The sequence below is a fragment of the Dipteris shenzhenensis genome, chromosome 24 (genome assembly GCF_047967505.1).
Source record: "Dipteris shenzhenensis isolate YYH24624 ecotype China chromosome 24, Dip_SZ_1.0, whole genome shotgun sequence".
In the NCBI taxonomy this organism is placed as follows: Eukaryota; Viridiplantae; Streptophyta; class Polypodiopsida; order Gleicheniales; family Dipteridaceae; genus Dipteris; species Dipteris shenzhenensis.
This window is the reverse complement of record NC_141619.1, coordinates 50,665,890-50,683,624: the sequence shown is the minus strand read 5'-3', so window position 1 is coordinate 50,683,624 and position 17,735 is coordinate 50,665,890. Positions and strand designations below refer to the sequence as shown.

The 17,735-nt window shown below is 43.5% G+C and overlaps 1 pseudogene across 1 annotated transcript; it reads left to right on the top strand.

Moving 5' to 3' along the window:
* The first annotated feature begins 3,306 nt into the window (after positions 1-3,306).
* LOC147886733 (protein LATERAL BRANCHING OXIDOREDUCTASE 1-like) lies at positions 3,307-4,918 on the top strand (annotated as a pseudogene). The gene is made up of 3 exons (XR_015543303.1): positions 3,307-3,840; positions 3,964-4,288; positions 4,436-4,918. The product of XR_015543303.1 is annotated as a protein LATERAL BRANCHING OXIDOREDUCTASE 1-like (transcript).
* Positions 4,919-17,735: the final 12,817 nt, after the last annotated feature.

Sequence of the window (17,735 nt, the reverse complement as noted above, 5' to 3'; positions counted from 1 at the left end):
TACGGGAAGGCTCGTGGCAGCAAGAAGTAGTAGTACAGCACGTCATAGGAAAAGGTAAGGCTAAAGAGGTGGAAGCACTTCCCTTGAAATTAAAAGTGAGGAAGGCACCTTTGATCTTGGGTGAAGGACATGCAAGTGGATCAAGCAAGGAAGCCTTACCCAAAGAAGGTATGGATGAGGCAAAGCATGACCAGGAGGAGTTACTAGGAGGCATAGATGGTTCTTCAACCATGACCTTACAGACTCCAGAGCAGCCTACTAGTCGAGAACCTAGGAGCCAGGACCCTACTCACCAAGAACTTGGACATGGGACTTTAGAGCAGCCTACTAGTCAAGTGCTTGGAATTGAAGAGCAAACTACTGAGGATCTTGCTACTAAGACTCCAGTCTTAGAGCAACCTCTTCAATCCACGTTTAGGAATGTAAGAGAATTGGGAATGTGTTGTTCCTAAGAGAGATGATTGTGGAGAGAGTTTTCAATCTACTATTGTAAGCATTTTGCATTCCGAAATGTCTATCACTTTTTTATCTATTAATGTCTTTCGAGCAGTTAAAATGATGTTGTGAATTTCTCATTTCCATAATGCATTCCTTACATTATTCGCAATGATGTTATGCATTCCGTATATGAATTGTACATTGTGCTTTGAGTTTCTGTTATTGTGGAATACTTTTGCGGGTTCCGGATGAACCCCAAAACAAGGCTATCAGCATTCTATGTTGCTACTTTCTATTTGAATCTACCACCAACTTTTAGTGGAAAGAAACACACTGCTAGATCTATTCACACCATCTAGCTTGGTCTAGCTTAGATCTGCTAATCAAGTTGTCACCTTTCTTGCGTAGAATGCTCATCATCTTTCCTGGCTTGAATCTTGTTTTGCTACTACCCCTACTTATCTACTTTGTTGTTCACTATCAACTCTCAAATAAGTGATCATGTTTATTGGTTTCTCTTATTCAAGCTATTTCTTGATGTTCCCATCTGACCTTAGCATTATGCTTGTCACAATCTCCTACATGAATGAGCTGCTCCATTAGCTCTACTATAAATGGGTGGAAGCATGTTACTACCCCTCAAAATAGCATGTCCATGGACAACATTAACAAGCACCTTTTCTTAGCACATGTCCTCTTTGTTTCAAAAGGAGCCAAATTTTTGAACGAGCAACCTCCCTCCCTTTTCAAAACTTGAATGGAAATTACATCTCTCTCTCTCTCTCTCTCTCTCTCTCTCTCTCTCTCTCTCTCTCTCTCACACACACACACACACACAGGATGCACCACTTTACCTCCTGTTGTTTTCTATCCTTCAAGGATGTCTTTCCCCCCCCCTCCCCCCTGCCCTCTCTCTCTCTCTCTCTCTCTCTCTCTCTCTCTCTCTCTCTCTCTCTCTCTCTCTCTCTCTCTCTCTCTCTCACACACACACACACACACACAAGATATGCATGCACCCCAGCAAATGTTTTTTCCTTATAGCTTTGTTATCCAAAATTGTTGCTTGTACATGAGAAGAGAATGAGTGGCAAAATCATTGCATTGAATAATCAGAGCATTTTTTCTTTAATGGCAAAATCACATATGTGATCAAGGTATTTCCAGTAACTCTGGGTTCTAGGGTCACATTAATCATCAGTGAAAGTGACTAGCTATACTTCACATTGCCATCCTTATTTCTAAGCATGTCATTTGAAATAAAGTAGCTTTTTCCTAGGGGCACTAATAATGTTTGGGAAATTTTCCATTTTTTTAGTTTTCACATGTCAAATTGATAGATCCCTCTTAATTTCTCTCTTCTTTGTGGAATCCACAAACAATTTGGTGTTTGGACCCACTACAATGGATGTGTCATAGCAAGTGTTTCCTCCTCATGATTAGCTCCCTCTTTTCTATTAGATGTATTATTTGTCATCGTATCATGGTGCTTTGGACTATGGGACTGATGAATGCATTCCAGCCAAGGTCTTTAAACCAAAATGGATTGCCGAAATACTAGATCAGCCCAAAATCTGACCTCGCAGTTGCATTAAAACAAGTTCTGGCTTGTTATGCTCTTAACATTTCTAGAGTGGACCAATTATCTAAAATTGTACAATTTTCAACTATGAACGCACTAGAATGCTGAAAGGGCAATGATCTTTGCAGGAGAAACCTCACATTATATAAAACATTCGAGGCAAGTAGAATATTCAAATGTCAAATGATGCTTGTAGTAATTATTGATTGAGAACCATATTCATCAATCATATCTTGCACTTCCTGTCATCTGTATGAAGTAGTTCTCAATTTATTGGAGAGCATATCTCTACTTTTTACATGGTATAGGTTCTTTTAAATACACTTCTAATGGTACTTAGCACTATAGACTCTGCTAATGCACTACTCGGTATGATATTTAGCAGCACTATTTAAAATTTTAACCAAAAGCATGCATCAAGTTACATGGACAGCATATCTTGACGCCACCACTTTTTCTTTTCTTTTTTAGATTTGGTGCTATGGATAGCATGACATTGTCTACTAATGCAAAATCATGCATGGATTCGCGGTTGATATTGTTTGTGATTCAAAGCACTACATGGTTTTAGCTTACACTTAATTGTAGGTTTGCAGATTGTATTGAGCAACCAAACAGATAAACCAATCCAGGAAAACAATGAAAAGATCCAATGATGCAATACAGTTGGACATCATTATAAGGAATTATGAGGCAGCAAAGAAAATGGAGGAACAGGAACGAGATAAGCACCAAGGTAGTGTAGATGAAGTTGATGAAGTGCAAAAAAGGATAATTGCATTGACGATTGCACTCATACTCCATTATTGGTTACTGCTGCTAGTTCCCTAAAATCCTCCTTAGTCCATGGAGATTCACTATTTCTATTGTCGGCACCATTCAAATCAGCCATCGCTTCTATGTTGGCTTCCATGCGCACTTACCAAGCCGCGTCCCTTGCGACAATTGAGTCAGCCAAACCTCGAGCCTCCTATCAACCCTCAGTTGGTGCACTACTAAGAAATCCTATGTATCACATGCATTCAAGGGATATTTACAAAACCCCTGAGCTGAAATTTTCCCCCAATAAGACCACCCCTCTGTAATTATGAACAAACTGATTTTTTTGAAAGTTGAAATAAAAAAACGAGTAATCCTCTTAAAATTTTCCCAAAAGTTTAATGCCCCTCCTTTTGAATTCAAGTGCAACGTAAGCATGAAGGTAGCAAAGTATGAGCGAAACAACACTCTTGCTATAGGGGATGCACCTGGACACTCTTGGGTGATTCTCCAAGGAGTAGGAATGCACCTCAAATACTGAATCGTGGAGCGTAGTCCTTTAGTTGTAGTCATGGAACTTGAAATAGTTGAGCCTTTCGATACGTTCACAATGGATCCCGCCTGCATCCTACCAACTGAACTCCGCCCTTCCCACGCCCACGATTCTTACAAACACACCCATGATTGTATCCCTCTCATTGACCTCGCTCCCCTCCTCAGAAGGTCGTTCATGCTTTAGTCAATGAGGTTGGGAAGGCTTGCGAGACATGGGGCTTCTTTCAAGTTATCAATCATGGGATACCGCCCACCATCGTCACCAGGTTGAAGGAGGAAGCCGGAGCCTTTTTTGCACTTTCCCTGGCGGAGAAACGAAAGGTGAAGCGGACCGAGGATAATCCTTTGGGCTACAACGACAGTGAGCTTACCAAGAACGTGAGGGATTGGAAAGAGGTTTTTGATTTCGCAACTCGAGGACAGTTAGAACTTCCAATGGATTCTGAAGGGGATAAAACAGTCACCCAAACTGTCAAAAATCAATGGCCTATAGGTCTGCCTAGTTTACGGTAACTCTCTCTCTCTCTCTCTTTTTCCCGTACTGCCGCTGTGATGCAATCACTTTGTGGAATCTCATATAGAATCAGATTGGATCTTTGGATTTACGAAAAATGGTTTTAATTTCGTTCCAGGGACGCTTGTGAGCAATATGCTGCTGCAGCTGAAAAACTTGCGTTTTCCCTTCTCGAATTGATATCTCAAAGCCTTGGACTTCCCCGATACCGTTTCCATGAGTACTTCAGCTCGGGGGCCAGCTTTTTACGTTTGAACCGTTACCCAATTTGTCCTGCTCCTGGTCTGGCCTTGGGTGTGAGCAGGCATAAGGATAGCGCAGCTCTGACCGTTCTTTTACAAGACGAAGTTGGAGGGTTAGAGGTGAGGAGGAAGGATGGTGAATGGATCGGTGTAAAGCCTGATTCCGCGGCGCTTGTCATCAACGTGGGTGATGTGATACAGGTTGAAACTGGATTCCTGAATCCTTACGCATATTATATAGAAGGATCCGTCTTCCTTGTTGCTAACAACATTCATAAACAACCCTCGCATGCAGTTGAATCGTTCTAGAATGCGGGATTCTGACTGACTGATTAAGTGTTATTGCAGGTATGGAGCAATGATAAGTATCAAAGCATAGAACACAGAGTTGTCGTCAACAACAACAAAGAGAGATACTCATTCCCTGTGTTCCTTAGTCCCAACCAGTTTGTGGACGTTTCTCCGATTTCAGAATTGACCGATGAGCAGAACCCTCCGAAGTACAAACCAATCAACTGGGGAAATTTTCGAAAGAGAAGAATGGACAGCAACCTTAAGAATTTAGGGGTTGAGAATCTTCAAATCTCTCACTTTGCAATCAAAGCAATTTGAAGAAAATCTATCACAATGCAATCGATCCACATGAAGGCCTAGTCTAGCACTCAACTAGTATATATCTGCGTTAATGCTTAATCGGTCTTATCTATATATAAATGGGAAGTATGTGGTTCTATGAAAGGTGTAAGGTTCTTGTGGCTATCTCCTCTCTCGTATGTATAGCTCGTTTCAATAATATATGACATGTACATAGTGTATATCTTGTCCCCTTTCCTTGCCCTTACAATCCCATAAGGGACTAAGGATTTATGCTAGCTTTTTTTGCTCTCCATGTCTCAAGATGCTAAAATGTCATTAATTTCAATAGATAGAATATCCACTAAAGACGCCTCATGGGTTGGTTGCACAATAGTAAAGGTGAAGCATAGATGGCAAATCTCAAAATTAAAAAGATGTGTTTTCCACCATGCAATTTGGATTCAATTAATGAAAATTTTTTATGACATGAATTTTGGTTTTATACATAGAGGAGAAGGTAAAGACACACACAATGACAAAGAGTGTAAGAGAGAGAGGGATGTTAGTTATGTGAAGATAGTGCGAGAGAGGGAAGGAGTCTCACTTGAAGCTTTCTCACAATCACAATGGGGGAATACACAGGGGGAATACACACAAAGGTGGAGGCTGAAAACAGTTTTTCTCTTCTTAGTTGTGAAAGCCAAAAGAACTCAAGTACAAAGAAATAGAAGAACCCTATATGTGGGTCTCAAACCAAACTCAACTAACTAAGGTGGCATACTAACTGAGCCACGAACTAGTGTAGATAAGGATAGTTGTCATCCAGCTATTATTCGTGGGCGGTGTATCAACCGCATCTCCAGCCGCATCTCCAGCTAACAAGTCGGTGACATAAATGCACAACAGTCACCGTGGCATATCGCGAGTGGAGCTCGATATCTCAACACTCTCCCTCGAGCTCAATCCCAAATCCTGCACACCAAGCAGGTCTCTGAACTTGCGCAGCTTCTCTGCACCCAATGCTTTCGTGAATATGTCAGCTACCTGATCCTCTGTGCTGACATAAACTAGATCAATAAGACCTAGTAAAACCTTCTCCCGTACATAGTGATAATGCACCTCAATGTGCTTTGTTCTAGCATGAAAGACTGGGTTCTTTGCCAAGTGTATACTGCTCATGTTGTCACAATAAATGACAACCGGCCCATCTGTAGACTGATGCATATCATAGAGTAGCTTATGCAACCAAGCTACCTCACATGCAGCCATTGCTGCACCCCTGTACTCAGCCTCTGTGCTCGACAAGGCAATTGTAGGCTGTTTCTTGCTGCTCCAAGTGATTGTAGCACTCCCAAAAGAGAACACATATCCACTGGTAGATCGTCTATCAGAAATGCTACCAGCCCAATCAGCATCAGTGTATCCATGCAACTGTATCTGAACCCCAGCCTCATAAAATAGTCCATACTGCAATGTGGACTTCACATACCTGAGTATGCGTCTAGCCACGTCCAAATGCGGTTTCCTTGAAGCATGCATAAGCTGACTTACCAACCCAACAGCATAGCTCAAATCTCGCCTGGTAATAGTCATGTAAATCAAACTTCCTACTATGCGTCTGTACATAGTAGGGTCTTCTAGAAGCTCACCTGCATCTGCGCTCAGCTTCACATTCTGCTCCAAAGGAACTGAGATAGGCTTACAGCCTGTCATCCCATATTTGGACAGCATGTCCAATCCATACTGCCTCCGCAAGAGCTGTATCCCACTTGGTGATCTAATCACCTCAATGCCCAAGAAATAACGCAGCTCTCCCAAATCCTTCATCTCAAACTTCTGCTTCAATAGCATTTTCACATGAAGGATATCTTCATCACTATCACCTGTGATGATCAAATCATCAACATAAATGACAAGCAGCATAATCCCTTTCTCTGTTTTTCTCACATAGAGTGAGAAATCTGCCTTGGAAATCTGAAAGCCAATAGTGACAAGATACTGTCCTATCTTGTCAGACCATGCTCTAGGTGCTTGCTTCAAGCCATACAAGGCTTTCTTCAACCTGCAAACAAACTCAGGATGAAGACCTCTTCTTGCAAATCACCATGCAAGAAGGCATTCTTTACATCCATCTGATGTAAAGACCATCCCTTTGATGCAGCCATAGCAATGACTGCTCTTACGGTTGCCATCCTTGCAACCGGGCTGAAAGTTTCTTCATAATCAATGCCATATGTCTGTGCATACCCCTTGACAACTAATCTTGCCTTGTATCTATTCACAGAACCATCTGCATTGTGCTTGATCTTATAAACCCACTTACAACCAATTGCATTCTTGCCTTTAGGCAAAGGCACCAATTCCCATGTAGCATTAGCATCCAAGGCATCCATTTCTTCATCCATGGCTTTCTCCCATTTTTCATTTCCCATGGCTTGCTCAAAAGAAGTGGGTTCTAGTTCCTGTATCACTTTGACCATATAGGCATAGTGAATGGCTGTAAATCCATCATATTTCAGCCTATCCACAGGATACCTAACCCTGGTAGACCTGCGCAAAATAGGCTCACTTCCAGGTGCTCTCAAAACATCCCTGGTCTTCCTTACTCCAAGTGTAACAACAGAAGGAATACCCAACTCATCATCGATGCTCTGTTCTGAGCCACTGGATTCACCATCCACACAAGAGTGACCTGCATTCACATCATACATGGGCTGATCTACCTTCTCTTTTCCTTTTCGTGATACCTGCATACCACTCTCTGCATTGCTTTGAGGGGATTCTCCTGATCTCAATCTGCCTGTCCATGGCGAAGTATGTGAACCACTGGTAGAGGTCACTCCAGGTCCACTGATATTTTGTGATTGCTGTTGTGCATTCTGTGCAGCATTACCATTTTGTGCATCTACATCAATCATCACATTTACTGGTTTATACCAGCTGCTCATCTCATCAAAAACAACATCTCTGCTCACTGTGAACTTACATGTAGAAGGGTTAGAGCATCTATACCCTTTCTGCTGCAGAGAATAACCAATAAAGACGCACTTCTCAGCTTTTGGATCCAACTTGGACCTCAACTCATCTGGCACATGGACATAGGCAATGCAACCAAAAATCTTCAAATGAGAAATATCTGGTTTCCTACCAGTATACATCTCCTCTGGCGTCATGCCATGTATTGCTGCAGTAAGAGTCCTGTTCATTATATAAACTGCTGTAGCAACTGCTTCAGCCCAATAATAATCTGGTAGATCTTTTTCATTTAGCATAGCCCGAGATACCTCTCCAATATGCCTATTTTTCCTTTCTGCAATTCCATTTTGCTGTGGGGTATGACTGCATGAATATTGCTGCTTTATACCATGCTCCTGCAAGAACCTTGCAAACTCATTTGAGAGGTACTCTCCCCCTCCATCTGACCTTAGGCATTTTATTTGCAGGCCTGTTTCTTTTTCCACCATAGCTTTGAAAACTTTGAAGTGCCCAAACACTTCACTTTTCTTTTTCATAAAATACACCCACAGTTTTCTACTGAAGTCATCAATAAATGTGACAAAATAGTGACAGCCTCCAATAGATGCAGCTTTTGTAGTCCACACATCAGAGTGGATTAATTCCAATGGCTTTTTACTCTCTTGAACATGCCTAGGAAAAGGTTTCCTTGCCTGTTTTCCAAATTGACAGGCTTCACAAACCTTGTGCATTTCTGCAACCTTGAATTTAGGCAATCCTGCAACAATATTTTGGGCTTGCATTGATTTAAGTCGCTGTATATTAACATGACCAATGCGTTTGTGCCAGATATCAATATCTGCAACTACACCGGTCCCATGTGCAAACATTGCTGCACTCAATTCAGGCATGTCCGCATCCAACGTAAACATCCTGCCCTTCTTCTTTCCTTTTGCTATCAAGCGACCATTATTTTTCATATCCTCAACAAAGCATCCATGAGGATTAAATCTGACCTGCAAGCCCTGCTCAACCATCTGACCAACAGAAACCAGGTTCTTGGTGATGTTCGGGACATGAAATACATCAGACAAGTATTTCTTTTTCCCATCCTGCATAGACAAAGGAATTTTGCCAATCTGCACAATAGGATGTGCAGTATCGTCACCAATCTCCACAAATCCTGGTTTTTCCATTTTTCTTGCATCCTGCATCCATTCAGCGTGACCTGTCATGTGGTTTGACGCACCCGAGTCAACATACCACACATCATTGCTTTCTTCTGCACTTGTTACAGAATTTGTCATATGCTGCACCATAAACAAATGCTCATTTCTGTCATCACCCTGTCTACTAGAGGATGCATAATTGCCTTGCTGCAATTTTCCACTCATAATGTCATTTTGCTTTTTGTAGCAGTCTTTAGCCATATGACCCATTTTGCCACAATAGTAGCATTCAACATTGCTGTTTGCATTTTGGCTTCTCTGCCATCCACCACGGCCTCTTTGGCTCCCCCTGCCTCTAGAGTTACCACGTCCTCCTGCATAGGACTGGTTTTCTTGCGTTTGCTGCATATTATGATTTCTACCACGGCCTGCAGATCGGCCTCCTCTACCTTTGCCTCTACCTCTGCCAGCATTTGAGTAGAAGACAGTTTCTTTTGAAGTTCCTGCTGAAGAAGATGCACCCCCATTTCTCTGCTCTTCAGAAATTAGAAGAGCAATCAACTCCTCAAAATCAGGAAAGTTTTCACGGACGGCAATGGATGTCCGGAACTGTGCATAATCCTTTCCTAGACCATTCAAGGTAACAGAAACCAAATCATCATCATCCACTGGCGACCCAATGGAAGCAAGTGCATCTGCAATTTTCTTCACTTTCATGTGGTAGTCATTTATGCTCAAATTTTCTCTCTGCACATTGTGCAACTCCTGTTTGAGTTGCATTTTCCTGGCTTGCGTATTTGTGCTATACATTTTTGCCAAAGTATCCCATGCCTCCTTTGGCGTATTTGCATCCTGAATATGCACAATCATGGAGTCCAAAATACTGATAGACAGCCAGTACATAACTTTCCTGGCTCTCTCATGCCATCCTTTGAATGCCTGCATTTCCTGTTGACTGGGAACATTAGGAAGAACAGGTTCTTCTTCATTTCCTGTAATGAATTCCCAATAGCCTTTTCCCATCAAGAAATTCGTCATTCTAAACTTGCATGCCTGGAAGTTGTTCTTGTCAAGCTTTTTAGTGACAATCTGTGAAAGAGAATCAGATGCCATTACAGAACACTGCAAAATATTCTGTCACTGCAAAAACACAGCTTTTGCCTCACACGGGCAGATCTGCAAAACCGACAAGAGTGGTATTTCACCACACAGTCACTTCCTAGTGACGATTTTGCATCAACAGGCAATAGGCATGAATCTGCAACTCCCAATATCTCTGCACATAGGCATATGATGCAATTTCTGCGGCACCTTTTCACCGACTAGCCGCGTAGTGGTCGCACAGCAAAAAACAGGGCCTTTCTCTGAGTGCCTGCGAAGAACTTCTGCCTTCAAAACGGGCCCCGAAACGGCCTCAAATCAGAAAAATAAAGTCACACCGCGAAGGGCGTCTCAATCTGAAACAGTGCACTCCTGCACTTCTGGCTGTGCTACCAGCAGAGATTTGCTCCCAAACTCGAAATAGGAAAGCAACACTGGTCCTCTTACCAGGACACCACGAACTTGGCTTGCTTTCTTGAGCTCCTTACCATGAACAAGGCTCTGATACCATGTGAAGATAGTGGGAGAGAGGGAAGGAGTCTCACTTGAAGCTTTCTCACAATCACAATGGGGGAATACACACAAAGGTGGAGGCTGAAAACAGTTTTCCTCTTCTTAGTTGTGAAAGCCAAAAGAACTCAAGTACAAAGAAATAGAAGAACCCTATATGTGGGTCTCAAACCAAACTCAACTAACTAAGGTGGCATACTAACTAAGCCACGAACTAGTGTAGATAAGGATAGCTGTCATCCAGCTATTATTCGTGGGCGGTGTACCAGCCGCATCTCCAGCTAACAAGTCGGTGACATAAATGCACAACAGTCACCCTGGCATATCGCGAGTGGAGCTCAATATCTCAACAAGTTATACCTAAGGGAAAGGGTTAAAATTAGACTATTAACATCATCAAAGTTATTAACGATGTCATGGTTAGAGCTAGCACTCTTGGCAAGGCTTGCATGCTGATCTCTTAAACTAATAATATAACAAAAGAACTTTTATAAACACAACAAATATTTAAATACAAGCAACATCCTCTAACCAAAAACTTCTCTATGATAGAGTACTTCAAAATATTACATCTAAAAGTAGAGTCACATGTTTAAACATGCAATAGCTACATCAAAGAATTGATTGATATATTCAAATACACATCTACAAATGAAGTCCTAACTGAACATATGTTGGCTCTTTTCCAAGGCTTCTGCGAGAAGAGCAGGGTATTCTCAATATGCAGGGTTTCGAGGCTTTTTGTTACCTACAAGTATATCGGGATTATCGTTGGTAGTATACGTGTAGCTTAGGACCTCGAGTCATGTTTCAGTGAGAGACGTAAGCTTAAGTGTGGTGAGCAAACATAGTACATGCATGTGTAAAAGGAACGTGTATATCATCATGGTTGAGGCAATAAAGGCTTTCGTCTTCATTGGTGGTTGCACGGTTTAGGAGGAGTTTAAGGGTTAGGAGGAGGTTTCAGGGTTTAGAAAAGGTTCCAAGGTTTAGAAGAAGTTCCAGGGTTAGAAGGAGTTTCAAGGTTTATAAGGAGGTTCCAAGGTTTAGAAGGAGGTTTTAGAGTTTAGAAGAGGTTCCAAGGTTTAGAGTAGAGTACATGGTGGAGAATTCGTCTCCCTCATAAATCATGGAGATTAAGGGTTGAGAAACTAAGGGTTTAGGGGGAGCATAGGAGTTGGAGAGGAAGAAGATGTAAGAGCATGGGGAAAAGAAGAGAGAGGAGGGAGGAGGAGGAGGAGGAAGAGGGAGGAGGAGAAGGGAGGAAGAGGAGGGAGGAGGAGAGGGAGAGGATGGGTTGCAAGGTTGGAGGAGAGGGGAGGAGGAGTTGCAAGGTTAGGACATGCTTTTGGACGTGGAGTGCAAGGAAGCATGGACACTTGAGACAATTGCTTGGGATACCAAAGTAGAACTCAACACAATGCCCCAGAGAGTGTGGGCTTCATTCCATTATGGGGTATTTATACACGTTGGAGAGCTTCTCTCTCTGCATGTAGGAATTGTAAGACATTCTCTCTCTACATGTAGAACTCGCATGTAGGAGTTGCATGTAGAACTCGCATGTAGGAGTTGCATGTAGAACTTGCATGTAGGAGTTGCATGTAGGAATCATATGTAGAACTTGCATGTAGAACATGCAAGTTGGATTTCTAAGAGGGATTATTTCTAGCCTTATGCAAGTACAAGTGAAGCTTTGCCGCTACTCTACACACACATTCTGTTCTACCTAAGTTCATGTTGGCATAGAGACAACATACTCTCGGATCCATTTGATTAACCGTCCTCGGGTTATGGCTTATTTTGATTTCGGAGTTGGAATACCCCATGTGCATAACCCAGTGGCTGTTGAGCTTGTGGCATGCATGTCGTTCCTGCTATAATGCTTCTGCACCATACAATTTATGGTCTACAGTTAGGAAGCTTATCTCCTCTTGAGGAGGGGTAGATGGTTGTGAATTTCAAAGGGGATCTCGTTGCTGAGGCTACAGACTCTACCATCGAATCTTCTTGGAAAGAGGTTTGGCAGGGGTCTCATTGTTGAGGCTGCAGACTCTTTTGCCAATTCATCTTGAGTTTTGGCATAGCTTCTTGTCCTGCTTGTGAATTCATTGCATGCTTTGAGAGTATGGAATGAAAGTGTGTGATACTATTATTGATGCAATCTATTATATGCCTATGCAAAATCGTGTGAATGCATGTGATGTGTCAATTAGGTAGGGACTAACTATATGCTTATTTGTGGGATTTAATAGGGAAACTAAGAGTCAATCATCCCTAATACAAAATTGATTAGGTCTTCCTAAATGTGCAAAAACGTGCATATGCTAGTGAGTGTGCATGTAACAATGTAGTGCAAACTATATGTGCAAAAACGTGCATATGCTAGTAAGTGCATGTGCAACAATCTAGTGCAAACTATATGTGCAAAAACGTGCATATGCTAGTGAGTGCGCGTGTAACAATCTAGTGCAAACTATTGAAGACTTGGGGTTCCCAAAACTTCATTATTGTCGGAGATGGCTTGCGTGATGATGTTGTATCGCTTCAATCAGCTCCCGTTTATGGTTGTGTTGAATTGGACTCCGTCCAATGTTTTTAGTAACACAGCTTGAACTTCAGATTCTTTTAGTGGTCTTGGCATCGCTATGGGGACACTGCCACTTGTGTAATTCTTGAAGTACTCCAGCACTTCTTGAGATCAGCTTTTGATGGTGTTGAACTAGCCTAACATGTGCCATGTGTACGGGGTGGCATAGTATTATAACCAATTTGTTTGGCTCTTGGAAACCTTTTTTGTTTTTTTCCTTTTCTTTTCTTTTATTTTTTTTTTTGGGTGAATTCTCTTGATCGATCTTCATACGCACATGTGGCTTATACTTTCTAAACTTCTTACACTGGGAACTGTGGGGCAACTTTTCCATAGTAATGTGTTTCTAAGTAAGGATTCATTTGCCGTGCATAAATGAGGCCGAAGTTAACTACACCACCACTGAGAGAGAGGGTCTCGCCATGGTCTATGCAGTCAAGAAGTTCAGGCTAGCTAACAAGTTTGTCTTCTTCGTGGACCATCAAGCCTTGCTGTACTTGGTCAACAAACCCTACATGACGGGATGCATCACTAGGTGGATGCTAATCCTACTAGAATTCGACTTCACAATTGCTATGCGTAAGGGTAAAACCCATGTTCTAGCTGACCACCTATCGAGGATCCCAAACGGCCGGTAAAGCTCCAACAGGAGTAGAAGATGGCCACGGAAAGCAACCACTACCCCTAGGCCAGGACTTCAAGAAGGATAGAGCCCGCTATAAAGTCATTAAGGATGTAGCGCCATATCGATTGATAGCAGGCCAACTCTACCGTGTGGGTAAGGATGGCATACTGCAAAGATGCGTGTGTGAAGACAAATACATTGAAGTGCTTGAAGAATCCCACTCAGGAATCATAGGAGGCCATTTTGCCACTGATGTTACAGCACACAAAGTGCTGCAAGCTGGTCTCTGGTGGCCAACACTCTTCAGAGATGCGGTCGAATTTGTCAAACGATGTGACCCCTACCAGCACATCCAAATCCCACATAGGGCAGACATGATGCCCCTAATTGGGATCCTAGCCAACGAACCCTTCGAGAAATGGGGCATCGATTTCATTGGTCCCATAAGCCCAACCGTCAAGGGGATCGGGGCAGGATACATCATCCTTGCCACCGACTACTTCACTAAGTGGGTAGAAGGAAGATCCACGATAAAGGTTCATGCAAGATCCACCACCAAGTTCTTATATGAACAAGTCATCACGCAGTTTGGATGCCCGTTGGAGTTAGTCACAGCGATCGAGGACTCACTTCCTCAACGAAGCTATAGCAATCCTGACAAGCGAATTCATGATCATTCATAGGAAGTCAATGTCATACTACCCCAGAGCAAATGGCTTGGTCGAAAGCTCCAACAAAACTTGCTGTAATATTATCACATGTACGGTAGAAGCCAATCGTACCGACTGGGCACATAAGCTCATAGCAGCATTATGGGTCTACAAGACCTCCTACAAAGTGGCAACACATTGTACCCCCTTCAAGTTAGCCTTTGGCATAGAGGCAATAATGCCAATGGAGTATGTAGTGCCTAGCCTCTGTCTTGCCATAAAATAAAGACTCATGAAAAACGCACTAGCCAAAAGGCTAGTTAACCTCAAAAAGTTAGAAGAGACAAGGTTGCAAGTAGCCTACTCTCTCCGAGTAGAAAAAACCCAACATAAAAAGTGGTTCGACCGCAACCTCAAAAACAAGGACCTAGCAGAAGGAGACTTGGCACTCCTGTATAGTGTTCGCAACACCAAACATAAGCTTAAGTACTGAGGTATGGGCCCTTACCACGTAGTTGAGATCACTCCCTAAGGGTCGTGCTGGATAGCCACACTTGATGGAATAGAAATGGATGGCTACCTAAACAGAAGCAAATTGAAAAGATACTACGGACCACTCACTAGCTCCACCCTTCAAGCCGTGCATAGAGAAAAGGAACTTAAGGCAGAAGTGGCCAGGATAAGTGCCAAGCCATCAAGGAAGCCAGAATCCATAATGCTAAGATCCAATAGTGTAGACAAATGACCGTTCTTAAGGCAACGATTGAACAAATGCAACTAACGGATGACAATAGATCCAGCCAAGTTGCTTGTTCAGCTACAGGTATCGCACATGCACATCAAAGCACTCGTGGACCCAAAGCAAGCCACAACTTCATCTCTCGAGAGGTATGGGAAAAGCTACAGGTACCCCTGACCATCACTATTGCTTCAATAAGAGCTATAAACGGCCAACTTTTGCAAACCTTGGGTTATGTAAATCTAAGTCTAATGGTTGTTTGCCAAGCTGTGGATATACGCTTTTATGTTCTCCCTATAGAAGCCACCAAAGAGTAGATTATTCTAGGAAGAACCTGGTGCTACGCTGTCAATTGCCAAATCGACTAGCGCACCCGAACTGCATTGCTCACCAATGGTGGTGGTCAACGGTAGTAGTCCCGTTGTGCAGACCAAGCCCTCCCTCTTCGGTCTCGACTTCACTGATTCATGACAATGAAGCAACGCAACAAGGCCAATTGGAATCCCCAGCCTCCACCAGCACACCACTTAAGGGCCTATCTTAAAAGGAGAAGAAGGCTCGCCGCAATGGTAAACTAATGCCATTGCACGCTCAATCAATGCGACCATCCTCTACTCAAGAAGTCTGGGAGCTGCAAGTACAAGATGCTATCCTCTGCGCCCAATGTCACTTCGATTGGAACCGATGCCAAAAGAACGGTAATGCAACAACGGTAGCTTCGGTCACCTCAAGATCACTTCCCCCACACACATTCACTACTGAAGAGATCTGCACCACGAGCTCACACCTCATTCACCGCCATGCATCGCCAACAGTTCGAGTAACACTACCCACTTGGGTGGCCAAGGCAACAAAGTCGCCTGGATCCAGAAAAAGACAGGGTAACTCCCGAAGGTGTCGCAGGCAGCACCACAAGAACCTGTGTCTTCCTGGGATACATCACCAGAAGAACCTACCAACAACAAACAGGACACAACAAGCCAACCTCCAAGTACCGAATATGCATTGGTGCCATGGGCGGTCCAATTTAACACAAGTATCACCACCACCAGTCGAGGAACTCCACAGAAACCAAATTCCACCCCATGAAGACTTACACAAGAACCTCCCCCTGGGGATGGACACTCGAAGGTAATGGTGCTGCCCTACTCACATAAGTAGGGGCCAGCCCCACAGGTAGACCCATGAAAGCTCGCTTCTCCAAGGAAGTCGAGCCCCACAACAACAACAATAGAGTCCAACATGAAAGTGCCCCTGGCATCCAAGGTAAAGAACAAGCTGGACACATACTCTACATGGCTCCTTACTCGCGCTATGCCACACTATGGCGCCCGCCTCCATCGCATTCATCATAATCATCGCGTCTAGGTCTAGGTGAGTCAATATGGTAGGCATCTCACCTGATGCACCCGTAGCCCACTAGTCCCTACCGAACACACCGCACGTGCACACACGGTCAGCACCAGGTGATTAGAGTCTGTTCTTGCATTTTTACAAGTGTTCATGTTCTTGCATGCTGACCTCAGTATCACATTGCACCACACAAGTGCACTCCACTCAATCCACATTTTTCCCCATTTTCCTATTTTTACATAGTTACTACCCCCCCGGCCGTCCAAACCAGTACAACACTGACCAGTGCCAAAATGTTCGCCATAGACTGTCGCAATCGCGATACCCCACCAAATTGTCACCATCCAAAATAGCACCGCCTCGTTGCCATTCAAGGATCACGTCGGTCGTGACCTAAGACACTCCACATCGACCGTCGCCATCGAGGTTTAGCACCGACCATCGCCATCAAATTTAGCACCGACTATCGCCATGCCAATATCTTGCTGGTTGGGGTGATAGAATTCTACAAATGCAGGCCTACCCCACCGGGGCATCACCATAGCTGTTACCCCAGAACTCTGTCAAAATTTATCCAAAAATTTGACCATTTCCTACCCACTTCCTCTACAATCCCACCAGCAAATTTATGTCCTCCTATTCTTTCTCATCCACTGATTCCCTCGTCATGCAACTGCCACTCCTATTTGCAATGAAATCCAAACATGACTTCTTCGAGTTCGAAGCTCACCTAGGGCTCCACCCTCGCCCTATTTCAGAGGCCACTGGCCCATCCGATTCTCAAAGCACTCCCTCTACCACAATTCAAATGCCGATCAAAATACTCGAGGACTTACAGAGCGAAGATACCTCCACCAGACAGGCTACTCAAGAAGAGCCAGCTACAGCAGGCACGCCTCCCACGAGAACATGAAAGCGCACCCCGATGCCAACCATAAGCGAGTACAAGATCATGCGTTCACAAGTACACTCACCATTGGGAGAAGCATGGCTCCAAGAGCTAGATGCTTGCATGATCCACTCGCGCTTCACTTACAAGGGTCGCGATTACACCCTCCACTACCACACGGTAGTAGCATATGTCGCTATCCAAGACCCAACAATTGTGGAAGCCCTCAATTTTGCAGGCTTAGGAAGAGTCGCAGCCCATCTCCCATGCCACCTAGACATGACTCTGCTGGCAGAATTCCTCAAAACATAAGATAGCAACACAACCATTGGTGTCTTGCGAGATGCAGTAGGAAACCACCACCACTACTAGATCAATCAAAATGTGGTGCGGGCAGCATTCAACCTGCTAGTGGTGGCAAAGAAATAATCCAAGCAGAAAAAGAAGCTCGACTCCCTAAAGACGGTCTGTCACTATGATTGCCACAAGTGCAG